The 27758-nt window shown below is 42.8% G+C and overlaps 1 protein-coding gene and 1 pseudogene across 1 annotated transcript in view; both read right to left on the bottom strand.

Moving 5' to 3' along the window:
- The window catches only part of RCAN2 (regulator of calcineurin 2), a 266886-nt gene that overhangs the window by 166521 nt on the left and 72607 nt on the right, over positions 1-27758 (bottom strand). The window lies entirely within an intron of this gene.
- Positions 1337-26230, bottom strand: LOC120231192 (annotated as a pseudogene).

Raw genomic sequence — 27758 nt, 5'->3', positions numbered from 1 at the left:
ATAAAATTAATATGTGCACAAATCTTTTAAATGTTGCATTCTTCTTCATGTAGGAGTCCAAATACTAGGACAATATCCCATGAGTTAATAGACCCATTATTCATGTGTAACAAAACTCAGGAATAAGCCCATTTATCACAGCATAATTTATGATGGCAGAAAACTGGAAGCAATCTAAATATTCAATTAAGAACATTTTGATAGACACCACGAATTGACAAATTGAAGGCAATCCAAATGTTATTGTGGGAGAATACTTAGTAATCTGGAAAGCTGCCATCAGTGCTTCGCTAAGTGAAAAAAAGTTCTTCAGTAGGGTATAGAATAATATGTATGCACATGTATTTGCACAGGGAAACAAAAGACCTTCAAATGTTAACAGTGCCTTTTCTCTGTGTGATGGCATTACAGTGTTTGTTTTATTTTTTGAATGATTCCAGTTTTCTAAAATGTCTATGGTGAGTATTTATTACCCTTGTAATAAATGTAAAATGAAAAAAAATAATTCATATATTAAACCCAGGTTCTGTCTGTATAGACCAGTGTTTCTAAGCTGTGGTGAGTGGACAGAGTTCCAAAGATGTATTCAAAGTGGTCTATGGCTTCTACTACGAGAATTTTAATGTGGTGTTTTCATTAGGATGAGAACCTTAAAACAGTAATATTGACATCTTCTGGATCATCTGGATGATCATAGTGCATCAGAGATGACCAGAGCCCATGGTGGCATTTATTGTTCTGTCTGCAAGGCTGACAAGGGCAGCTACTCTAATTCTCACAGACTAATGAGAAAAGAAACAAGTCAAATGTAACAGATGTATTTGTACCGCCTGCTGCACAAATTAGGGTTTGCAGAATTTCCAATAGAGAAAGTCCTGGAAAATATCGGGCCTGCCAAACTCAAAAGAGCTTGCGTCAGCATTCAGTACCCAATTCACATTGTGATCAGTGATTAAACTAGCAAAGAATATCATCAGTCACACTAAATTAGCCAGTGTTTTCTAGTGGTTGTTTTTAGTTTTTATTGTATTTAATGTTTGGCCTATGTGAAAGCATTATGTATAGGGACGTGGTGCCTATTTATTTTATTTTATTTTTGGTGCCGATTTCAAATACAGTTTTATTTAAGATATTGCATCTTCCACTTACCATACAGTGCTTATAAAGTGCAATGTTTATCTCCTTCCCCTACACACATATTCCATATTAAAGTATCAAGGATGCCTGGTTTATTTATTATGGCGGCTTGACTTTAAGACATGCATGAGATTTGCTACAAATTTAGGTCCTTCAAGTGTCTCGTGTGAAACAATGCTAGACCTACTCTCAGATTGGCTTAATCAACCTCTTCAATGGTGGGCAGAGAGGCGGCACCACCAGAGGGAGGAGCGCCTCCACCAGGGAAGCCCCCAGGCTTTCCTCCCGGCACGCCTCCTGCACTCTGGTACCGCTTGGTCATGACGGGGTTGCAGACTTTCTCTAGTTCTTTCTGCTGTATTCAGATTCTTCTTGCTATGCAGTCTGGTTCTCATCAAGCCAGTTGATGGCTCCATTACACTTGTCAAGAATCTTCTGTTTGTCCTCATTGTTGATTTTGCCCTGAAGTTTTTCATCTTCAATGGATGGTTTCATGTTGAATGTTTAAGATTCAAGTGAATTCTTGGAAGACACCTTATCCCACTGTTTCTCATCAGCTTTGTACCTCTCAGCTTCTGCTGGGAGCCGCACTGGCCTCACTGGACGACAGTCACAGCGAGGAAATGACAGCGTTTGCACAGCTCCGGCCATGAGAAATAAAAACTAGTATCTCTTTCTGCTACTACTGGCTCATGTTGGAAAGGAGCCTGCGGGTATTGACCAGGCCTCACAATATTCCAAATAAGACCGATAGTCCCCACACAGATTCCTCATAAGGGAAAGCATATTTCTGCCTTTTTAAAAGAGACTTCAGATGAAAAATTGTGGATGATTGTCAAAAGGCTCTTCCTATGGGCCTTGCAGATCCAAGACTTACATAATAAAGGAGGCTAAGAACACAAGAGTTACAATGGAGTCTGGCCCTGAGACAAAGAGCCTAATTTAGAGTTAAGGACAGATATCCACCCCCACCCAATTGTTTCTGCTTGGAGTACCAGCCCCCCCAAGGCATTTGTGATCAGTAATTGGAGTGACTCATTCTGGCCTTGAATATGCTGATTGCACCCTGTGAAGGAACCTACTGAGGAATTTCTTCTTTTGTGATTATGGGAGCAAACATGTTTCCTGAAAGACCTGTTTTTCGTAATACTTCTCCTTAAACAAACAAGCTATTGACCCCTGCTCACAAAGAACTAACTTCACCCTTTTTATGCTAAAAACATTGTCTGGTATGCTAAAGATACCTTCCTTCCCCATAGGATAAGCATCTAAATCCCCTATCTCAATCACTATTGATAAAGGTTATGCAGGAGTCTTCTACAAATCTATGTTCTGGGAAATTCTTACATATCAAACAAGTTTGTCATTAGAAATCATTGTCTAAGGCAAATGCCACTTCTGTGCTGTCCCCCAAACACTTAATTATAAAATAAAGTTGAGCCCCAGTCAGAGCAGAGATGCCTGCCTGGTGATCAGAAAGAATCTCGGGGCTCTCTCCTCCCTCCCTCGCTGACACCGTCCATCCTTCAGGGACCCCTGGGCCCAGCCAGAGCCGGCCTCCGTCAAGCTTCCTGGACCCTGAGTTCAATGTCTTCCTTGTTCAAGCAGCCCTTGTCATTAGCGATGGCAATCTTGTTCTCTTTGCCTGTGCTCTTATCCACAGCAGAGACACTCAGGATGCCACTAGCATCAATATCAAAAGTGACTTCAATCTTAGGAAAGAGGTTGGAATGGCTGTATTGCATTTGGCGAGGACAGTCATGACTCCTCCAGCAGTTTAAATGCCAAGGAAAAGAGGAGTGACATTCAACAGCCGCAAATCTTGAACATTTTCAGATTTGTGTCCAGAAAGAAAGGCTACCTGGACAGCTGCACCATAAGCAACAACCTCATGAGGGTTGCTGCTCTTATTCAGTTCCTTTCCACTGAAGAAGTCTTGAAGACTTTTCTGAATCCTGAGGATATGGGCAGAACCACCCACCAAGACAATATCATGGATCCTATCATGGATCCAAGTCTTGTCTAGTTGGGCATCCCAAAGGGCTTTCTCTACAGGGTCCGGAATGCCATGGAGCAGGTCAGCATTTAATTCTTCAAACTGGGCATGAGCAATAAGAGGAAGAGAAGTTGAGTCCTTCATACAGAGAATCCATCTCAATACTGGCCTGGGTACTGGAAAAAGTATACACTCAGCACATTTGCAAGCAGTATGGAGGTGACGGACTTCCCTCTTGTTCTCGCTGATGTCCTTGTTACATTTACACTTGAACTCTGCAAGAAAATGTTTGACCATTCAGTTGTCAAAGTCTTCTTTGCCTAAGGGGGTGTCTCCAGCTGTAGATTTGACATCAAGGATCACATCTTCAGTAATGAGGGTCGACACATCAAAAGTGCCACTTTCTAATTCAAAGATCAGCACATTCCTTTCAGCTCCAATCTTTTTGTCTAAGCCAAAAGCAGTAGCAACAGCAGGTGGCTCATTAATGATTCTAAGTCCATTGAGACCAGCAATAGATAAGCATCTTTGCCAGCTTGACGCCGAGAGTCATTAAAGTAGGTACTATGACGACAGCATTGGTTAACAGTCTTCCCAACGTAGGCCTCTGCAATTTCCTTCATCTTTGTCAAAACCAGAGAGGACATCTCCTCGGAACAGAAACATTTTTGTCTCTCCCTTGTTTTCTGCTTGGACCTTGGGCCTGCCAGCATCAGTCACCACCACGAAGGGCCAATGCTTCATATCAGATTGGACAGCATTGTTGAACCTACGTCCAATCAGGTGCTTGGTGTCAAATACTGTGTTGATAGGATCGATTGTAACTAGATTCTTTGTAGCATCACCAATCAATCACTTGGTCTCACTAAAGGCAACATAACTGGGGCACCTGGGGGGCTCAGTTGGTTAAGTGTCCGACTTTGGCTCAGGTCATGATCTCACGGTTCGTGGGTTCAAGCCCCATGTCAGGCTCTGTGCTGGCAGCTCAGTGCCTGGAGCCTGCTTCGGATTCTGTCTCCCTCTCTCTCTGACCCTTCCCTGCTCACACTGTCTCTCTCTCCCTCTCAGAAATAAATAAAACATTAAAAAATTTAAAACAAATTAAATAAAGGTGACATAACTTGGGGTGGTTTGTTTTCCCCGATCATCTTCACTTTCTTATGCTGGAAGACACCCACTCGGGCAGGCGGTGCCAAGATCAATGCCAACAACTGAAGGTCCCTTAGACAGAGTTGCTTCCGTGTGATCCCTGCTTGGTGTATCTGGAGGGCCGGCACGGCGTTCATGGAAACCCTGTGCCTATTTAGTTTTGAGTTGTATTAACTCAGTAGCATGTTGTGAAAACTATGAAATTGAAATCTAGAATTTTTTTTCCTTTTCAAAGTGTCTACATAGTGCTCAGGAAACACTGCCCTAGAACCAAAAACGTTCCTTATGCATGAACACAGCACCTCCAGAAGCCACAGAAATTCAGGCCACTAAGATGTCACTTAATACTGTGCACTGACACACCTAACAGCGTGTCATTAATGGAGAAGTGGTACCAGTGCACAAGTTGGTCATAATATTTGGAACCTCAAATATATTTTTATTATTTTTGTAAAATTTTTCAAATGTTTTCTTTTTTTTTAAAATTTATTTCTGAGAGAGAGAGAGACAGCGTGAGCAGGGGAGGGTCAGAGAGAGAGGGAGATACAGAATCTGAAGCAGGCTCCAGGCTCTGAGCTGTCAGCACACAGCCCGACGTGAGCCTTGAACCCACAAACCGCGAGATCATGACCTGAGCCAAAGTTGGATGCTTAACCGACTGAGCCACCCAGGTGCCTCAAATATATTTTTATTATTCACAGATATATTAAAAGCCATGTTAGGGTCCCAGATCAGTTGACCAAAGCCCATTTAATATAAAATGCTCCTGGACCAGGAAGAATGATATGTCCTGGGGTACATTTGAAAACACAAGTTTTCCCTTCTTTTTTCATGATACCAGGAAACATTTTATAGCAGAGGCTTGGGGCTACCTGTCCTTACCTTTAGCTTCATTCCAGCCCAACCTCTTTTATAAATCTAAGCAGCTCTTCCTCCTAAAAGTATTCCCTGCCACAAAACAAATGCTATTATGCAGTCATATAATCGCCCAAGGTTTTACAAACAGCTTGACAGGGCCTGTCTTACTGATTCCTTATACTGTAGCAGCTTGATATATAAGCATTAAAATTCTCATTTTGTAGCTATTGAAACTAATTCTCTAAGAGGTTAAGAGACTTTCCCATGGTCAAACAGCTAGTAACAAAATACGCCTAAAGTAGAAGTGTTTGATTCCAATTCTCTGGTGTTTCTCCCCCAACCCCCGATAATAACTCATGGCTATTTCTCTTTCCTAGGTCATTAGGAGTGGGGAAAAATGTTTAATGGACAAACCTTGCTCTGCATGACTATTAATCAACACTTAACTCCCTGAGATACTCGCATTTTCAAAGCAGAGCACCAGGCTGCCGAAATCTATAACATGGAGAACGGCGGAAAAGATGTGTTTGTTTCCTAGGGTTGCAAATGACCACAAACCCAGTGGTTTCCAACAACAGAAATGCATGCTCTCACAGTTCCGGAAGCTAGAGGGCTGAAATCAAAGTGCTGGCAAAAGTCGATTTCTTCTGTGGGCTCCAGGGGACAGTCCCCTTCTAAGCCTCTCTCCTGGCTCCTGTGGCTGCTGGCCGTCCTGGGTGTGCCCTGGCCTGAGACACTTCACTCCAATCCCTGCCGCGTCACCTCCTCTTCTGCGTTCTCCCCTTCTCTCCTCTTCTCAGGACCCTTGTCATTGGATGTGGGGCTCACCCTCATCCAGGCGGGTCTTATCCTGAGATCTTTAACTTAATTCTATTTGCAAAGACCCTTTTACGAAATGAAGCCCCATTCACAGGTTCCAATGGACCAATCTTTGGAAGTGGGGCACAATTCAAACCACTGCCAAGGGCAACTGCGAAGTAAACGTTCTTGTTCATGGATTACCTGGGGCAACTCAGCAATCCTATATCCCACCCGTTATCTCCTAGCCAAAAACAAAGGTCTTACATCTGGAAATTTCCTCCAGCCTCTGGATTCCACTTCTGGTTTCCACCTCTCGTTTTTAGTTTCCCATCATTCTGTATTCTGCCTAAAACTGGAATTGCCTCTCTACCTTGCCTGTTCATGCGATCACCTCCACTGGGAGGGCTGCCTGGCTTTCACTGATTTCTCTACCTGGCGTGGTCTTCCACTCTCCTGGGTACTTACTCAAGCCCACTGAGTCCAGGCTTCCTAGAAAGCTCATTCCCCACCCCACTTATCCTCAACTACCATTTATCTTGGACCAGAACGCTAACACTGGGGAGAAATGACTGGTTGTTCTCAGAGGTGAAGACAGTCCTGCCCTGCCTGGAAATCAGTTTCTCTCATTAGTTCCTGACAGCTGATGCTTTTCGTGGCTTCTTTCTCTTGCCTCTGCCTTCACATCAGCATCTGCTCCTGTGGTCCAGAAATCCCAGTGCATTTCTCGTGCCCCACCGCAGGTAGAAGACACCTGGCTCAGGGCTCCCGTGGCCACTATCCCATAGCACTGGGGGGAAAAGGTGGTAGTGGTCATTTTCAAGAAAAACAGATGACCAATAATTGTCAGAAAAGAAAGGCTTCTCTTTGCCTTGGACACTATTCTCTATGACAGATGGCACTTCTTAAAATACATCCTCCACTGACCACCTGGAATGAGAAATACCCGTGATGGTTGTTAAACATGCACCTTTCTGAGCCACTGTAACAGAACCTCTGTGAAGAGACAGAGAACTCTGTGTTTTAGCAAGTTTCCTAGTGAGCCTCTTACACGCTAGATTCTGAGAACCGTCACCCAGTATAATCAAAGGACAAAACTCAGCCGCGCTTCCCGGCATTAAACCAGGCAACTTCTGCTCCCGCACAGAGATACGGTGCCTTTCCTCTCGAGCTCTAATTATCAAAGGTAAGAAGTGCAGGGAGAAAAAAAGAGCAGCACAAGATGTCCCAAATCTTTCCCCAGGAGGAGGTGTGCCTGCCTGACTTCTTGTGTAGTGCAGGAGGCTGGCCCATGAGGCCCCCAGCCTGAGTGTGATCCGGTCAGTTTCAAAGTAACTTGTGAACTGTGCAAGCCGGAAGTCGTCAGTGTTAATTTCGTTTCTGCCTGTACCTTTCCCTGAAGCTTTCCAAATCCTCCACAATCATTAGCACATCTTCAGTTACATGGCAAATGGCTTTAAGTGTAAATATAAATATACTAATTCACTGGACAACAAAAACATAGTCAGGTCGCCTGAGTAGCTGGCTCAGCCGGATAAGTGTCCGACTTCAGCTCAGGTCATGATCTCGCGGTTTGTGGGTTTGAGCCTTGCATTAGGCTCTGTGCTGACAGCTCAGAGCCTGGAGCCTGCCTCAGATTCTGTGTCTCCCTCTCTCCCTGCCCCTCCCCACCTCCCGAAATAAATATTTCTCAAAATTAAATATTTTAAAAAATGTTTTTAAAATTTTTATGTCCTTTATTTTATTCCGAGAGACAGAGAGCGAGTGCGGGAGGGGCAGAGAGAGAGGGAGACACAGAATCTGAAGCAGGCTCCAGGCTCTGAGCTGTCAGCACAGAGCCCGACGTGGGGCTCGAACCCACGGACTGTGAGAGCATGACCTGAGCCAAAGTCGGACGCTCAACCGACTGAGCCACCCAGGCGCCCCTAAGAAATTTTTTTAAAAACACTCATATTCAAATCAGATGTGCTTTCTTCCCAGCAGAGCCGCAGAGAGGCGGGATGCCTGAGCTTTGGCCCTTATAACTAGGCGGAATCTGACCAGTGTTGCCCTACCATTTCTCATCGAGCCCCTACAATCAAAGGTTTCCAAAAGGTGGAGCTTGGTAAGGTGGTCCTAACACAGTGCTGGCTGCCCATGTCAAGTCTACACAGCAGCAACAACAGCACAGCATGTCTGAAAATGTGTACAGAGGCACAAATAAATAAATAAATACACACATAAGACAGCTCTTAAAAACAGTGCTTGTGATTTAGGGAAATTGGTAATGTTGCCACTAACATATTAGGAATGAATGTACCTGAAACACTGAAGTAGCAGAGGTTTGAGTTTAAAAACCAAAGGCTTGAAAGACCTGAATTCAGCTTGCCAACCAGCATGTGGTTACCAAGTACTTATCATGTGCTAAAAAATGTATATTTTACATGTGTGTTGTGTGTCTAGATAAGTGTGTGTTTGTGTGTGTGTGTGTGTGTGTGTATGTGTGTTGCATTAAAAAATAATTCTGCAAGCTCCGACTGCTGGGCAGTTCTTGACCTTGGATGCTTAGCTTTTCCAAGGCCTGCTAGCTAGATTTAGGTTAGTGGGATATACCACTAAAGGGTGGAATCTAGAATGTATTTTTCATTCCTTTGCACCCTTCCCTGCTCCTACACCAATAGATCTTCACACAAAGTGAATTATTAACAGTAGCAAAAGTTTTAGATGCACACAAAAAGTTGACCAAAAACTCCCAAGATAATTGTATCGTGCTGCACAGACAACAGGTATTCTGGGCCTCTGAGGTGAGGACTGGCCACGTGGCATTTGTGTTTTATGGCAGGGTACGGGGCGAGGGGTATAATCTTAGAGGAGGTGATCTGGAAGGGGGATATTATTACTCTTTCCATCAGAGAACATGCTGCTTGAAATATTAATCTTTATAACTTTGTAACCACTAAGTTTTTTATTTATATCTAAGGTGCTACATAAAGGTAATTTGTTATGAAGTGAGTACTTATACTTTTGTTTATGTCATTTGGGATCTGCTTACTAAAGCTCTTCTTGAAACCCTGCCCCTGTTAACATTTACCCTCCTGCCTGGTCTAGAGCACCTTCCGAGCTATATATTCAATTCTTAATTGTGGGTTGGAATCAAAATTATTCTAGAAATGTAATAGGATCCACGAAACAAGTATACTTTTAATACAGTTTAGAACTGTAGTTCTTTGATTACATCAAAAATATTGATTTTGAATCTGCGCATTTCTTTCTAATGCAGACAAATTGTTGGATGTTAAATGTTGCAAAAGCAGGCAAAAAAGGCTAATCTGGTAAAAAAAAAAATGGAGGGTAGGGTCTAGGAGATCTATTATATGACACGAGGCACACTGCTTACCACATTGTTATATCAGCCTCCTCATGCAAATCTATAGGAAAAACAAACAAACAAACAAACCCAAATAACCCTCTACAAGATTGTATCACAGATCTTATTTCCTTTTCCACATACCAGGGATAAAGGCACTTCCCCAAATTCTGAGCGGTTCTTTCTTTTAAAGAAAACCAGTTATGATCTCATGAGTGTAATTAATTACAAAAAATTAATTGCAAACGTAAGCAATTGCAACTTATTTGCAGTAAAAGATGGCATATCAATAAATTTAATCTGCAAAGATTCACGCTACCATCTTATGACAGGCTTGGGAAATTTGGATGTGAGAGTCTCCATGCATACTCAATGTAAAAAAAATAATAAAGACAGATAGATAATTTTCTCAAATAAAGTCACTGCTCCAAATCTCATTAAATTCTGGCAGATATTTCTCGATTTGTTCTCATTTCTTTCTTAGGCTTCAAATATACTCCTCAAAGGCAGAAACGTGTAGTTCAGTCCTCGCTGATCTCAGCCTTCACGGCATTAATGATTTTGATGGAAGACCAGGACTGGTTGTTTGAGGTTTACAGCAATTTGAAACAAATGCTTCCATCCATTCTTTCTGTTAATGTTCATATATGACTCAGGAGAGAATCAGGTCTTGTGCTCTGCTTTTAGTAAACCCTCTGCTTTAACATAGACATTTTTACAGTGTCTGTGAACACTGTAAAAGACAGATTTCACGCTTTTGGAGACCACCTCCTTGAATGGCGTGGCTATAAATTATCAGAGAACTTTCAGTGTAAATAATAACACTTTAATCCCTTCCACTCTATGCTTTCTTCCCATCACTTTATGTTTCAAAAAAACTAAACAAGTAGCCGATGGTTTCTCTGAAATAAAAATCACAGTATTTCACTTGGAAACGAGGTATACAATTCGGTATGGGCGACTCAGTGACAAATATCCAAACACTGGGTCCTCTGACTTTCACTCTCCAATAAAGGGGACAGAAACCTCTAGAGTTGACCCTAAAATCCCAAAGTCTCGAAGGGCGCCTGGGAGGCTCAGTCGGTTAAGCATCTGATTCTTTGTTTCAGCTCAGGTCATGATCTCATGGTTCAGGAGTTAGAGCCCCACATCAAACTTTGTGCTGACAGTACAGAGCCTGCTTGGGATTCTCTCTCTCTCTCTCTCTCTCTCTCCCTCTCAAAATAAATAAACTTAAAAAAAATTAAACCCCAAAGTCTGAGCTCCTGGAGCATGGGACTGAGACAGTACTGTGTCCTTGTATCAGAAAAATATTCAATGGCTCTTTCCCTTCTGAACTCTTATCACTGGACTGACTGTTCAGTAAAGTAGCCATAGACTGCCAGGGGGTGGGGAAGAGGGAGGAGGCACCAAAGGAGATAAAGACCAACGTGCAGAAATACAACACAGCAAGAGGCCCCTTTTAGCATCCTCAGCATAATCAGATTTACATAAACCAGGACCAAAACTTATGCAGTCAAGAGCCAATGGCAGTATACTCTGCTATTTTTTAAATATATCTTTTCCTCACACAGGTAGCAACCACTCAAAGACAAAGATCTCAGTAGAAACGAAACTTGGATTTCTCATGAGAAACAGCAAAGTAATGATTTAAACCGTTTTTAAACAGCTGCTTTATCTAAGTCTCCAAGGAGAATTTCAAGAAAACTCAGGCAAAGCATCCATCTTTAAAAAGTCCAGGGGCACCTGGGTGGCTCAGTCGGTTGAGCGTCCAACTTCGGCTCAGGTCATGATCTCACGGTTCGTGGGTTCGAGCCCCGCGTCAGGCTCTGTGCTGACTGCTGGCTCAGAGTCTGGAGCCTGTTTCAGATTCTGTGTCTCCCTCTCTCTGACCCTCCCCTGCTCATGCTGTCTCTTTCTCTCTCCAAGAAATAAATAAAACATTAAAAATAAAATAAAATAAAATAAAATAAAATAAAATAAAATAAAATAAAATAAAATAAAAAGTCCATATTCAAATAGCAGTAAGAACATGAAAAATACAGTACTTTGATTGTTCAGAAGAACGAAAGCATTTTTATTGCCAGGAACTGCTTCATGGACAGGGCACTAGACCTTGAAGGATGAGGATTAAAAAAAAATTTTTTTAATGTTATATTTATTTCTGAGAGAGAGAGAGGGCATGAGCAGGGAAGGGCCAGAGAGAGAGGGAGACACAGAATCTGAAACAGGCTCCAGGCTCTCAGCTGGCTGTCAGCACAGAGCCCAACGCGGGGCTCGAACCCACGAACCACGAACCATGAGATCATGACCTGAGCCAAAGTTGGACGCTTAACTGACTGAGCCACTCAGGCACCCAGGTGATTTTTTTTTTTTAATAGCAGTGAGGGGTGGGGGAAACGAATCTATTTCAGGATTGATAATTTTATATCATTTTAATTTTGTATGTTAATATCCTGTTTTGTGACAGGGTCAGGAAATATGTATTTGTCATAAGTTATATAGGTGACTTAGGTTCAAGACTTTGGAAACCCATATGTTGACCTATAGCTGTAGTTCTTTCAGTGTGGTCCCTGGACCCGTAGCCTCAAAATTAGCATCTCCTGGGAACCTGTTAGATGTACAGATGCTCAGGGCCCTTGGCAGACCTACTGCAGCAGAATCCCTAAGGGTGGCCCTGCTGATTTAACTAGAAGCCAGGTAAGAAGTGGGATGCAGCTGAGATTTGGAACCACTGGCCTACAGAGATGCCAACGTTCCCAAGGTACCTCTTCAGACGATTGCTGAGAATTTCTGATGCACAGGGAATTTAACAGTACTAGACAAAAAGAAAGGTGAGAGGTGCCTTGGTGGCTCAGTTGGTTAGGCATTGACTCTTGATCTCAGCTCAGTCGTGATCTTATTGTTCGTGGGCCTGAGCCCCAGGGCGTGCTCTGTACTAACAGTGTGGAGACTGCCTGGGAGTCTTTCCCTCTCTGTCTGCCCCTCCCCCACTTGTGGATGCACACACACTCTTTCTTTCTCACCTTTTTACAAAGGTAATATTGACTATAGTCTAAAATAAAGTATAAAAAATAGAAAAATAAAGGTGAGATTACATAATCTTACAGAGGGCCAGATCTTTAGAGGCATGCCTCTAAAGGAAGAGAGAAAGGACTGATATTGACAGAGGACTCTGTAAAAATTGAAGCCTCAGTGTGTTCCGAAGAAGTAGAATTAAACAAGAAACTGGGGATTAACATGGAATGGTACCAGCCAACACTGAAACTGCTCATCTGGAAAGAAGCTTCTTTGATTTTTCAAAGTCATCAGTAAGTTGAGATTGGTATTTTCAAAATCCGTGATTATTCTCTCAGGAGGGAAGCTCTTTATAAAACAACTTCTGACGATTTTCTGGTCGGAGTCCTTCTGGAATCAGGCACATCTTGTTTCCTGGGCAGCCTCTGTCCGATACCTTGAAGAGACAGCTTTCACTGACAGTGTTCCTATTACTTCCCTACGGGCACCCCCCTCTGCTCCGTGGCACGTTACTTTGCCCAGGTACCTGCCTACATGTTTAGAATCATCCAATACGAGCCTAAGCAGCTGTGATGTCTGCAGGCTCTTCGTGGCAACCTGCTGCAGACGGTACCAGCTGGTGAGCTGCTCAGACTGCCACACGGGCTCTCTTTGTCCTGCTCTGGAAGATGGTGACTCATCAGCTCCCACTGTAGCCTGGCCTCCCGCTGCTGGAAAAGCAGAACCGGATGTGCTGCCCTTCACATACCAAAGATTTTGCAAGGAGGGCGGCGTGTCTCATTTGAATATTTCCCGCACTGCTCCTATTTCTGGGAATGGTGACAGACTGAAGATCCATGCTACCACCAGGACGCCGGGCGCAGAGACCAAGGTTAGGGTACCATTCCCGCCAGCCAAACAGAGCAAAGCTGCCAGCCCACACAGAGAAGAGACGCACCTGCCTGGCCTCTCCACCTCAGTGCTCTACCTGGCTGAGTATAACCAGATAAAGAGGAACCGGAAAAGGAGCAGTCAGGGGCTTGGCAAGGAACGATATTTCTACCTGGTTTGTTGTTTTTGCTTTTCCAAGAGGAAGTAGTTTGACCAAGAAAACTGCCACCTTCCTAAGGATGCCTGGCCTCATGTTTACTCCTGCACGTTGCTTTTGCATGTCAGAAAATCAAGAGGAGTTAAGTAAGAGTCAACCATCACCTAAGTTCCTGGGAGACATTCCAGGGCCCGTGAATTTCACAGTGTGATATCAAACCACAAGAATCCAAACCCGGATCATCTGCCATGGGATGTCTTTTACATTATGCTAATAGAATAGATTCCTTAGATGTTGATTGATTGGAATGCAAAAGTTACCTTCGAGTTTTTAGAAACAGTGTGTAAATATTAGGAATTCCGTGTAAAGGAAGAGAATAGTCTAAGCTGAGTTTTCAATCTTCTCATCCAATCCCAGAATCCTAGAGATTCACTTTCTTTTGTATACAATTCTATGAGCAAATACGAATGCAATAGCTAAAAATTGCATTTAGTAGATACATAAAGGTTATATAATAAGACCAGAAATATTATTACAGAGTCTGTTCTTACATTATTAGTCACCTTTCAAAGGTTTCTTAATTCCTTTATGGGCTTTAAATACCACTTAATCAATTCTGGCCGCAGTTCAATTCACACATTCAATGGATTTCCATGGCATTGTATTTCTAAAACGTATATGCTATAGATATTTACAACTAGGCTCCATACTTTCATTCCACAATGTCAAGAGAGGCGAGGCCAAAAAGGGTGGATGCAGTTTGTATCCATGAAAGTCCTGGACCATTTTCTCCAATATCACTTTTTCTGTAACAGACTCTCAGAAGCCACCTCCCTCCCTCCCTCCCTCCCTCTCCCCCTTCCTTCCTCCCTTCCTTCCTTCCTTCCTTCCTTCCTTCCTTCCTTCCTTCCCTCCTTCCCTCCCTCCCACTTCCTCCCTTCCCTCCTTCCCTCCCTCCCACTTCCTCCCCCACTTTCCTCCCTAGGCAGAAAGAGCTTGTCATGTACCAGGAACTAGACCAACGTCTTTCTTTCTTTTACAAATTTTTCAAAGTTCAAAAAATATTTTTGGGCAAAGGTTTGAAATAGTAGGTGATGTGAAATGTATCAATAACAGACCCCATTCTATTTCAAGTTGATTCGGACTTGCTAAAAAAGCTGAATAGTGAATAGCACATCACGTATTTGACATGGTATGTCTCCACCTTCTGGCCACAGGGCAGAAAGGCATGCGTGAGAAACAGTTAACCAGTTCTGGGAACGGACCAGCTTTTACAAATGGAATCTCTTGGCTGTTACTACAGTGTTCAAATATTTTCTGAAAGCCTAGTCTGGGTGTGGTTCCAGATAAGAGGCAGATGCATAAGAATAGTTTGTAGGAAAGATGATTTTATTATTTTGTGAAAAATTCTATCTTATAGAGCAAATCTTTGTAAAATTCAAATGCACATAACAATGTTATTTGGAAAATAGTCAGTGTTAACAAGGATAACATGATGTTAAGCTATCTCTCGACTTGTGGCTTTCAAAGTCCTTTTATATCCATAATGTTGGTCATCATTAGCATTGAAAGGTGGCTGGTGGGGTGCCAGGGTAGCTCACTCAGTTGAGCATCAGACTTCGCCTCAGGTTTGTGAGTTCTAGCTCCACATCTGGCTCACTACTGTCCATGCAGAGCCTGCTTCAGACCCTCTGTACCCCACCTCCTTGCCCACCACTTTCAAAAATAAGTAAACATTAAAAAGAAAGAAAGAAAAAGAAAGAAAGAAAGAAAGAAAGAAAGAAAGAAAGAAAGAAAGAAAGAGAAAGGAAGGAAGGAAGGAAGGAAGGAAGGAAGGAAGGAAGCAAGAAAGAAAGAAAGAAAGAAAGAAAGGAAGGAAGGAAGGAAGGAAGGAAGAAAGGGAGAGAGAAAGATGGCTGGAGCATGTAGGAAGCAGAGACGGGGAGGGAACTCACAGGCTTCATAGTTCAACAAGGGTAAGTCTGCTTACCGGCACCTCCATTTTTTTGCATGTAACCAAAACAAACACCTTAAACTTTTGAAGCCACTTACTTCAAATATCAAACAGTAAGAAGAACCTACGGTTGCTGGGAAGATCCCACAGAATCTATAGCCTATTGAAAAGTACGTAGAATGCCCAATGACTGATGAATAGATAAACAAAATGAAATACGGTAGCTCCTTCCTTTATCCAAAGTTTTGCTTCCCACGGTTTCAGTTACCCATGGTCAACAGAGGCCGGGAAGCAGACCTCCTTCTTCTGACATAGTCAGAAGGTCAACAGCAGCCTCACACTACATCACAGTGCCTGCGTCATTGCTCTCCCGTCATCTCATCACGTGGGCACGTTTTCATTCCACATCATCACCGGAAGAAGGCTGAGTTCAGCACAAAATATTTTGAGAGACCGAGAGAGAAACCATATTCACATAACTTTTATGACAGCACATTATATAAGTATTCTATTTTATTACCAATTACTATTAATCTCCTACTGTGCCTAACTTACAAATTAAATGTTACCATAGGTATGTATCTATAGGATAAAAGTATTGTACATATAGGGGTCAGGACTATCCATGGTTTGGGGCATCCACTCGGAGTCTTAGAACATACGCACAATGGATAAGAGAGGACTAGAAATATTATTCGGTCTTAAAAAGGAAAGAAATCCTGGCACATGCTACAACATTAATGAATCTTGAGGACATGATGCTAGACGAAACGAACCAGACACGAAAGGACAAATACGGGATGATTCCACTTACATGAAGAACCAAGAGTAACCAAAGTAACGGAGACAGAAAGTAGAATCAAGGTTACCAGGGGCTGGCGGGGGAGGAAGGAATGGAGGTTTAAAGGCTACAGAGTTTCAGTTTTACAAGGTGAAAACGTTCTAAGAGATGGATGGTGCGAGATGGCTGCACAATGATGTGAGTGTACGTACAGTTACAAATGCTTACAATGGCAGATTTTGTTATGTCTATTCAGTGCATACAAACCTTTAGAGAGATACCTAGTCCATGGTGAACAGGAGCGCCTAGAAGCTGTAACAGCTCTTCTACTCTGCTATATCACTGCCATTGATCACTTAACACTGATAGGAAGACTAGGGCTTTTAGTGACGGGCCTAGGTCTATCCTCGGTGACAAAGTAAGTTACCAGACCCTTCCACCAGAGGTACTCACTGACGTACGTATGCCCATAGGAGTTTTTAATGTTTAGAAATGGTCCAACAGCTTTGCACCCTGATGTGGGATAACTGAAAACACAGGGGTCAAACGCACTAAAGGCAAGTTTTAAACTTTCTGGTAAATTTGAAAAGAAATGTGGCTTCCATTGCTTGTTTTTCTTTAGGGGAGATAGATTTTTAGTGTCATAAATCATATCCAGCACTATCCTTATACTCTGACCCATAAGGATACATGATCAACATCACTCCATTACGTAGTGGCTAGTGCCTCCCTCCACCACGTACAACCTCAAGTTTTCAAAGGCAGTGTCATTGACTGGGTCTAGGAGGTGGTCTGGGCTATAAAACCGAGTCCAAAATTGTCATTTAGTCATAGAATTGTGATTAAAATATTTGAAATCATCCATACTAATAAACCAGATTGGTTTCATGAAGAGATGAGGTCCCTGGGTAGATTTTGTACATCCTGGTTAGTATGTCAGGAAGGTCACAAATCTGTGTTACTCCTCGCAAAGGGAGGTAACTGAAGGCCTGGAAGGCGGTGGACAACAGAGTAGAAGGAAGTGGGGAAAGCCTATGTGCAGCATTTACTGAGTAGCCAAAACCTGTCCCCAGCAAAGCATCAATAGGAGTAGGATGGGGTATTCGGGGAAGTTCCTCACTCACATGAAGACACTCAAACACTTCACTACAGGGTTCTAAGGTTCTAGATAGAATAAGTGAAAACCTCAGAAGGTCTGAATTAGAGACAGAATTGTGGCCCCCCGAAAAACAACTTGACAAACGAAAATATTAAGAAGGGTCTGTTACGCTTTTGTTCACCCATATAGCACGTTGCCTGTTTCAGGAACTCTTAGTGACCTTTTAATATATAAATCGGAGTGTCAAATAAAATTTATTTCTTATTGTAACTGCGGCTACTGCTTATGAACATTTATTCTGTGCTTTCCTACATTCTAACTCTCCTGACATTTGACCCATGGAGGACTGAGGATCAGAGATAGTAAGGATCTTCTACAAGGCCAGTTACTAAGTAGCCGAGCTGGGTTTTCAACCCTGTCTGTCAGTCTGTCTCCAAAGCCTGTGCAATTATCTCCTGGATGTGCCTTAGGTTTTTAGAGTGGAGTTAGCTCATTCTTTAGTATTTTCAAAAAAAAAATATGATTAGAAGCTGAGTGGAGGGGCACCTGGGTGGCTCAGTTGGTTAAGGGTCTGACTTCAGCTCAGATCATGAGCTCACTCATGGGTTCGAGCCCCATGCTGACAGCTCAGAGCCTGGAGCTTGCTTCAGATTCTGTGTCTCCTTCTCTCTCTGCTCCTCCAGTTCACACTCTGTCTCTCTCTGTCTCTCAAAAATGAATAACCGTTTCAAAAATTTTTTTAAAAAGTTTAGTAGAAACATGGTTTTCCTCATCACGTTTAATTTCAGAGAGCAAAGACAGAGTCCTTTTGCTCTTTGTATCTGTGCACCTAGTTCAGTGCCTGAAATTAAAGAGACATTGGGATCAATCCATGAATCAATGAACTCCACGCAGCTAAATTAAAAGAGCGTTGCAAGAAAATACTGATCAATACAGATCATGGACAGCCACCTCCATAACCAATGAATGAAAAAAGTCATCAGTCTCTACCTTGGGAATATTTTTGTTAGAAAAATATTCCCTACTAATGCCCTTGCTCAGGGACAAAGCGGTGTGAGAGGTGGCCATATGTGGGAGACCTGAAGGAGATGACTCAGCCTGGCAGGAAGGGAAGGCAGCAGCCATAGCCCTGATGCCTAGCACGGTGTCTGGCACATGTAAGTGTCTGGTAAATATGTAAGTGAACTGATCAACCCAGGGCACAAGAGCAGGGCTGCCCTTAGAAAGACAATAAGGGCACAAGAAGCAATAGACCATCACAGGGGACCTCATTCCTCCTGTAAGACAGGGGCACCCCCCGGACACCCTTGGAGAGGCACTGTTTCCGTAAGAAGCACTACTCAGGTACTCACACCTGCCCAGCCTACTCAGCTGATCCTCAGGTTGCAAAAGATAGCAAAGTGAGATCGGTCAGCCAGTTGTGTATTTTTCTCCAGCAGCTGTTCAGGGGCAGACTCAAGAATTGAAGCAAGCTAGGGTGAAGGCTTTTCCAAGAGAATATAATAAAGACAGCAAACACATTGAGTGCATTCTGAAGGAAGCCATTATAGTAATAGGCCATGACCTGTAGACTGGTAAGGAGGTAGTACGATTATGAAAAAGGCTGGATTGGAGATCCGTCCTAAAGGACTTGAGGCGCTCAAGAATTGCTAGAGTCGGGGCGCCTGGGTGGCTTAGTCGGTTAAGCGTCCGACTTTCGCTTAGGTCATGATCTCGCGATTCGTGGGTTCGAGCCCCGCGTCCGACTCTGTGCTGACTGCCAGCTCAGAGCCTGGAGCCTATTTCAGAGTCTGTATCTCCCTCTCTCTCTGACCCTCCCCTGCTCACGTTGTCTCTCTCTCTCTCTCCTAGAANGCCTGGAGCCTATTTCAGAGTCTGTATCTCCCTCTCTCTCTGACCCTCCCCTGCTCACGTTGTCTCTCTCTCTCTCTCCTAGAAATAAATAAAAATATCAAAAAAAAAAAAAAAAGAATTGCTAGACTAGAAATGTGTCAGGGCTCCCAGGTGGCTCAGCCACTTAAGTGTCCAACTCTTCATTTCGGCTCATGTCATGAACTCACAATACTGAACCCCGATTGAGTCCCGAGTGGGGTTCTGTGCTGACAGTGCGGAGTCTGCTTGGGATTCTTCTCTCCCTCTCTCTCTCTGCCTCCCCCTCCCCTTGTCTCAAAATATATAAACATTAAAAAAAAAAAGTGTGAGTAGATAAAGGATAAAAAGTGGGATGCTTGGAGTTAAAAATTGAAACTGAGGACATCCTCCCAACAAGGAGGGACTTGCTTTATCACCTTTCCTTAGTGCAGCTCTGGTTCTAAACCCTACGAGATTGAACTTGGCTACTCTGCTTACTTTCTGTATGCCCCTGGGCAAGCCATGTAACATCTCTGAGCTCCCATCTATAAAACAGAGATAGTCATCCTTTCCTATTACTTGGAAGGTTACGAATAACAGATGTAAAGCTATTACTACATGGCAGTGCTCAATCCTGGCTGCTATTTATAATTATTTTCATTATAAGACACATGCTGTGGCTGTCTTTACATTATGTGTAATATAATATATACATAGTAATATGTGAATAGATTGCTCTTCTCCTGTAACTCACGTTCCTGATTTTTGCAGCCTTTTAAAAAATCTCTTGGCGGACTCGTAACTATCACTCCTGTCGGTATCATCAGGAGTGGAAACCAGCTTCCGAGCACCTAAAAATGCAGGCAGCGGGAGAGGGGACCCATCAGGGAGTCAAGCGTTTCTGCAGACTGATGCTTCTTTTGTGATGCCTCTTTCCCTCTTTGGAATTCTGTTTTAATGGCTTCTGGCCCTCCTGTGTTCTGCCAGATACTTGCGTTTTGGCCTCGGAAAGAGTTACTGCTGTTGTTTTTCACGATTCTGCTATCTGAATGAAGCAGGATCTCATACAAGTATGTGGCCAAAAAAAAAAAAAAAAGTAGGAAATACCCATACATTGTTGAGTATATTTAATTTTATCTATATTAAAACAAACCAAAAAAGAACACTGTAATGCAGAAGTAAATAGTGTTCTGTGACTTTGTGGGCCAATAATGCTTCTCATTTAGGTCCCATATTGGGTATTCCCCTGGTTACTCTTATATCATCAATCGTAGCTTCAGAGCTCATAGAATAGAAAAAAACAGGCTTTGTCTAGACCATTAATGACCCTTCCCTATCTGTAGCCAATGCCACAATTCATTCTCTTGATTATTATTTAGCCTACACAGTTATCAAGAGGAATTAATAAAGTTATCCATTCTATGTCATTTTGCAATCTATTTCCACATGTCTAAATAACTTAAAGCCAAATGAACCAAGAATCAATTATAAAGAAATCTCTTAATTTTGTGTTCTTACACTTAATTCCTTTTCTTCATATTTAAAACTGATTCTTTCTCTTTAACCAAAATTGGTGTTGTAATAAGATGCAACACATAAGCTGGGTAGTATTAAAGATTTAACATCTACTAACAAAAAGCACTTTCAGTGATACAAGCAAAATATATAAGTAAAAAGAAGAGAGAGAGAGCAGAGACGCTTGAGTGGCTCAATTGGTTAAGTGTCTAACTTCGGCTCAAGGTCATGATTTCATGACTTGTGAGTTCGAGCCCCACATCAGGCTCTGTGCTGACAGCTCAGAGCCTGGAGCCTGCTTCCAATTCTGGCTCTCTCTGTCCCTCCCCTACTCATGTTCTGTCTTTCTCTCTCTCAAAAATAAATAAACATTAAAAAAATTTTTTTTAAAAAGAGAGCAACAAAACTTTATTAAATATTTAAAAAAAAAACCTCCCCCTAGGAGAAAAGAGACAACAATGGATCAAAAGGTTCTCAGAGACAAAGTGAGTGAAAATAAAACATAAGCAGAAGTGTGTGTGTCTTTTAAAGAACAAATAACATCTTGGAAATGCGGTAATAATTAGTCAGTACTTAAATACATTAATTAGGTTCATTAAATTAGGAAATGCAGATAGACATCCTGCTTAGATTTTTAGTGGAAAATTCCCTCCAGTTCTGTAGGGCACGTAAACATCCTCTCGTAACTTGCGGATTAGCTTAATTGGAAGATATCACTGAAGCTTGGAACAAGAATCAATCATTGTTGTATCAATGGAACAACAGTGTGAGTGCAATTTCACAAATATAAGAGTTTGGGTTTTTGTTTTTTTTTAACTTTAGGCTTATAAAAAAAAAACCTTTAGGAGCATATGTTGACTGATCTTTTAGATCAAAGTTGACTCCTATGGTGAACACCCAATGCCCCTTCCCTGTCTTTTCTCTTTGCCAACTGCAGAGGATGCTAATCTGTGAAGAACCTGGGAAAATAAGTCTCTTATGGTTACGGAGCAGAGCACACGGTTCTGAACGACGTCCGCTCACCAACTGGCCAGACCACCCCCTGGCAGAGTGCGTGTGGCTTCCCTGAGTGATAGAGAAGTGCTACCCGGTATCTTTGGTGGGCCGGAGTGAGGGAGGGCACCCAGACAAAGCTTGGTGACCTGTCCTAGAGTTGTCCCCCTGCCAGTTTGGTTCTGGTGACAAGACCATAAGGCTGGCCACGTGGCCCCGAAAAAGAGTAATCAAGTGCCTGTTTCTATTTAAAAACATTCAGAGATACTAAAAAATGGCAAGAAGTTGGGGGTAATCTGCCAATCTGTGGGGGCCCAGAACACAGTACATTAGAAACCAAATTTGAGATTAACATGCCAGTATGCTGAGTTACCTTTCAGTGCTAAGTATATTAAGTGCTCATTTTGCAGAGCACCCTGGTATCATGAATTATACAAAGATAAATGAGGCACAGCGGCTCCATTAGTATAAGTGGGAGATAAACCCAAATGGCAAAACTGCAAAGCCTTGTAGAGTATGGTAAGGGCTAGAAGTTTCTAGACCAGTAGCTGTGGGAGTGAAAGGTGGGAAAGGTTATTCATGGACATGGAGAGAGGACAAGGGACTTCCTGGAAGGTGGCTCATTTGGAACTGGTCTTGGAAATTGGGCCCTATTTTAATTAGTAGAGATGGAGGGGAAAGTGAGCGATGGCAATAAGTGCATTGTGGTGGATGAGTGAAGGCTGTGTGGCCAGGGATCATGACTTCTCAAATCGAGCTGGATTGGCGGTGAGTTGCAGGGCTCTATAGTAGCATGTAGGCCTAGAAAAGTGGTCTGGGACACATCATGCAGGTCTCATTTGTCCCCCGAGCCAAGGAGCTTGAGCTTTGTTCTGTGGAATGGTTTTGGAGAAGAGCAATCTAACGAGGAGTATGGTTAGGAATATGGCGCTGGCAACTCTGTGGAAAATAGTCAGGCTCCCCAAGGATGCCTGTGCTACCCACATGACAGGGGCCAAGCTAATGAGGGCACAACCAGGTCACTGGTTATAGGAATGGCTCGAGAGACATACAAGCGCAGTACTTAAAATAGGATGGTAACAGAAAATGGCTGTAATCAAATGTGTGTCTAGAACTACTGTGATTCTCCTGCAGGACTGTGACTCCATTAATCAGGTTAGAAGTATAGGAAGAGGCACAGGAATGAAAGAGTAAGGCTGGGGACTTGGAGAGGCGAGTTCAGCCGTGGACCCATGAGGTTCCAGGCCATTAACAGTGCGTATGAGTGAAGGAGCTCAGTTGATAACACTGCACCGAGATGAACCGAGAGCATCTAGTAGACCAGATACTGGGAGAGAGAGAAATGAAAAATATCACGGACACCGATATTTGAGGGCTGGGTAGAGGAAAAGGACGTAGCAAAGAAGACTGTAGAAGAAAGGCAGAGTAAAGTTAAGAGAACAGGGGCCTGGCATGTGGGTGATACCCAATGACTAAAACAAAAGAAAAAAAAAGAAATAATAAACCAGGATAGGGTCCAGCCATAGAGATTTTAAAAGATGAGTATTTTCGTAAAGGAGCGATTGTATATGGTAAAAGGGTGGATTTTGTTGTATGCGAATTACATCCAAGCAAAGCTAGTATTAAAAAAGATGAAAGGGATGATTGATTGTGTAAGATGATATTGAGAAATTCAGTAGAAGGAGGGCTGGGACGAGGCCAGTGGAGTCGTCAGGGGAAGGTACAAATAACCTCTAAAAGAGCAATCCAGTAGAGAAGGAATGGCAGAAATCTAACCACTGGAAGCAAGATGGAAGTTGAAAAGCGAAAGGATCTGGGCGCCTGGGTGGCTTAGTCGGTTAAGCGTCCGACTTTCACTTAGGTCATGATCTCGCGGTTCGTGGGTTCGAGCCCCGCGTCGGGCTCTGTGCTGACTGCCAGCTCAGAGCCTGGAGCCTGTTTCAGTCTGTGACTCCCTCTCTCTCTGACCCTCCCCTGCTCACGCTGTCTCTCTCTCTCTCCTAGAAATAAATAAAACATTTAAAAAAAAAGAAAAAGAAAAGAAAAGTGAAAGGATCTAGTCTTTTACCTTTAAGCTAATAGGTTCAATATTTCTTACTGTTTTTTTTTTTTTAGTGTTTATTTTTGAGAGAGAGAGAGAGAGAGCAAGCACGTGGGAGACAGGATCTGATGTGGGCTCAGAGCTGACAGCAGAGAAGCCAGTGTGGGCTCGAACTCACAAAACTCAGGATTATGACCTGAGCCAAAGTTGAACACATAACCAACTGAGCTACTCAGGCACCTCTCTTACTGTTTTATCCTTAGTATAAAAACCATACATTGTTACAGTGAAGCAATCTGAAAATGTAGAGGGGCCTTAAGAAAAGGACAAAATGAAAAAAAAACATCTACTTTTCTACCATACTGAAATAACAATGGTTAATGTTGTGATAGATTTATTTTAGTAATTTTTTTCTGGGCTTATTATGTATAGACTTGAACTCATGTGAAACCTTCAGTTTTATATCTAGGGTTTTTAAAAATATTTTTAACGTTTATTTTATTTTTGAGAGAGAGACAGAGTGCAAGCGGGGAAGGGCAGAGGGAGAGGGAGACACAAAATCTGAAACAGGCTCCAGGCCCTGAGCTGTTAGCACAGAGCCCGACGCACTAACCCACTAACTGCAAGATCATGACCTGAGCTGAAGTTGGGATACTTAACTGAGTTACCCAGGTCCCCCTCTAGGGTTTTTTGTTTTTGTTTTTGTTTTTGTTTTTGTTTTTTGAGAGAGAGAGAGGCCACACATGTGCATACAAGCTGGAGGGGACTGAGAGAGAGAGAGAGAGAGAGAAAGAGAGAGAATCCCCAGTAGGGTCTGTACTGTCAGCACAGGGCCCCATACAGGACTTGAACTCATGAACTGGGATATCAAGATAGCCGAAATCAATAGTTGGTAACTGAACTGACTGAGTCACCCAGGCGCCCCTATAGCTAGTTAAAAAAACAACATTCAATCTTACAGCATTTACCATTCTATAGGTCTGTCATCATTTACAAGTCATTCTCCTACGGCTAGACTGGTTTATTTCCCTTTTATTTATTTTGCTATTTTCATTATAATGAATATATTTATTCCTAAATCTTTATCCAGTACTATTTCCTTAGAATATATGCTTAGATGGGAAATTGCTGTGTCAAAATACATGGGCATTTTTAGGACTCTTGCTGCATTACCAAATGGATTTTCAGAAAGATGGCACCAATTTACAATCCTTCAAGCAAGGATTCATTGCACGTTCTCCCCTACTGAGTATTTTCATTTTCTTTTCACTCACTTTGCCTATTTGAGAGATAAAAACGATAGCTCACTGTTGGTTTAATTTACATATCTTAGCTCAAAGAGCTCTCAAACAAGATTCTCCTTGAAGATCTGTGATTTGTTTCTAAGCTTCCTGATTAAAAAGGCAACAGAGAAACAGAAATTGATGAAAAAAGATTTGGAAAATGAACATAGATGAAAATTTAGTTCTATAAAGCCAAAAGAGGGATGTATCAATTTGGGCAAAGAGAAATTAGCTCTTCATTTATGATAATGAAGTACTGCGGGGAAAGAATCTTTCTCCCGTTCAGTTGCTATTAATCCTTCTGGTCATTTTCTGAATTCCCTGTTCTTCCCCAGACAATCACAGGAGCTGGGGTAAAATACTGATACATCAGCTTTTTCATATTCTTTATATACATCTCATTGACATGATCCAAAATATTCCATTTCGCTTGGGGTGGTGTATTTCCAAGAAACAAGCTAAAATTCTTTCCTAAGTATTTGTACTAACAGTCTAATGATACTGGAATGGAAATAAAGCTGCCATTTCCTAAGAGCCAGGCACTGTGCCATGGACTTACATGCACTGTTAACTCTTAAAACACTTCATAGAGGAAGCTATCAGGCCCATTTCTCTGATGAGAAAACTGAGGCTCAGAGAGAGTTTGCTATGCCCGCAGCCACAGAGCTATTCATTCAATGATCTGAAACTCCAGTCCAGCTGTCTGATGGCAACACCAGTGATCTCTCACTCAAATCCTACCCTTATTTTGTATGTCATTTGACATTAATAAGCTGTGAGGCAAGTTAGTGTCATTATCTTTATTAACCTTATTTGAACTTCAAGAACAGAAAAATATTATAATATAGCAATCCCATAGTATCTCAACAAAATATCTTGAATACTGTAGTGGGCTAAAGTTTATTATTACGACAAGATCGGAGAAAAATAACTTGAGTGTTTTTTTTTTAATGTTTATTTTTGAGAGAGAGACAATGAGAGAAGAGCATGAGCAGGGGAGGGGCAGAGAGAGAGGGAGATACAGAATCTGAAGCAGGCTTTGGGCTCTGAGCCAGCAGCATAGAGCCTGACGTGGGGCTTGAACCCACAAACCATGAGATCATGACTTGAGCCGAAGTTGGACGCTTCACCAACTAAGCCACCCAGGCACCCCAAAATAACTTGGGATTTTAAAGAAAACACTTCAAGCATCGCTCTCTCTGATCTTTCCATTGATTCTTGTACTTTACTCAGCCCTCCACACAGTGAGGCTCCCATTTCCCACCATCCAGAATCGAGGCCATCCCACGTCCTCAATGCCTCACATACCTTGCCAGCCACCCTTAATTACTGCATAGATCTCTTTCTCTGTGACTCTCATCTGACCAACCTTAGGCTCCTCCATCACCCCCTCCTCTGCCCCAGCACCCTGGCAACTCAGTGTTACCAGAGAAAATCACAAGCCTTGCCAATTGATCTCACTTTACATTCATAACCCAAAATCTCAAATGGCCACTTACCATTGCCCAGCTCTAAATGGACTGCCTTAGAGTATTTATTTTTCTCCCACTCCAAAATGACTATTTTGCATCTCAAATGCACAATGCCCTTCCCCAGCTGAGGCCGAGGAATGTGCCCTCTTCCACATGGGGAAGACAGCAGCAATCACGCAAGGAGGGGCTCACTCCATGCTCTCATAATGACTGTCCATATCTGCATCCCACGGCGGCTTCCCAGCTGTCACACTGGATGAGGTAACCCTGCTCCGATCCAAGGCGAGTCCTACCTACAGGGTGCTCTTGATTCCAGCTTTTCCAAGGCTGGAGTTTTCTTGTGGTTCAGGGCTCAGTTCAAATGCTCCCCTCTCACAGAACACCCCTTACCCATCCGAACTGAAATGAACACCCGGTCACTTTCTAGTGTTCTATTCCAACACAGCGCTTAATATGGGCCGTGGGATAGCTGCATTGGTACCATCTGGGAATGTTACAGGTGCAAATTCTTGGACCCCACGCCAGACCCACGAAAGCTACTTTGGATGTAAAGTCAGTTGTGTGTGAGAGCCAGCTACCACCCACGCTGGAGCCTGGACTGGTAAATTTCCAGGAATTCACCAACATGATTGTTAAACACAACCACTGTTTTAAAAAAAAAAATTTCATGTTTATTTTTGAGAGGGGTGGGAGGGGCACAGAGAGGGAGACACAGAATCTGAAGCAGCATCCAAGCCCTGAGGTGCAGCACAGACCCCGATGCGGGGCTTGAACCCATGACGCATGAGATCATGACGTGAGGCGAAGTCGGCTGCTTAACGGACTAAGCCCCCTAGGCGCCCCTAAACACAACCCCTGTTAAACATCAAATTATATAAGCTTTCAAGTAAATAAGTTATATTTAGAATGGAAACAGTAAATATTGAAAACTCAATGCTCCCTAATAAAATAACTACATCCTACTATTAGCCATGTCCCTGTGGTTACTTGCAGCTAGCGCAGGCGTATGGCAGAAACACTATAGGCTGGCGTGTTACCATGCGTGCATATTTATAATACTGCATTGTTTTTGTTTTTGTTTTTGTTTTTGTTTTTGTTTTTTAAATCCTCTCCATATAATACTGCATTGTTGCCATGAGGTCAGCCTCGCTGGGATATCAAGCAAGAGTCTTTTTCCCAAAGAGCCGGCTATTAAACATTTTCTCAGGAGATTGCGGGATGAGGCCCAACAGTCTGCATCTGACCAAGCCCTCTGGAGGATTCTGATGCAGCTAAGGTCTGAGCACCACTGCCTAGGAAGGCCTGCCCTGCCCATTGCTATTCACCCAGTTCCATCTTTCTACCACGACCCAGTCCAGTTCTCCATCTTCCCCATGCCCAAGGCCTAGCTGGGAGATTAATTCCCTTCAAACTTGCCTCCGCTTCATACAACCTGACTTT

Source organism: Hyaena hyaena, unplaced genomic scaffold (assembly GCF_003009895.1).
Source record: "Hyaena hyaena isolate Hyena2069 unplaced genomic scaffold, ASM300989v1 scaffold_55, whole genome shotgun sequence".
NCBI classification, from domain to species: Eukaryota; Metazoa; Chordata; class Mammalia; order Carnivora; family Hyaenidae; genus Hyaena; species Hyaena hyaena.
The sequence above is the reverse complement of the archived record's forward strand: the minus strand, read 5'-3'. Positions and strand labels throughout refer to the sequence as shown.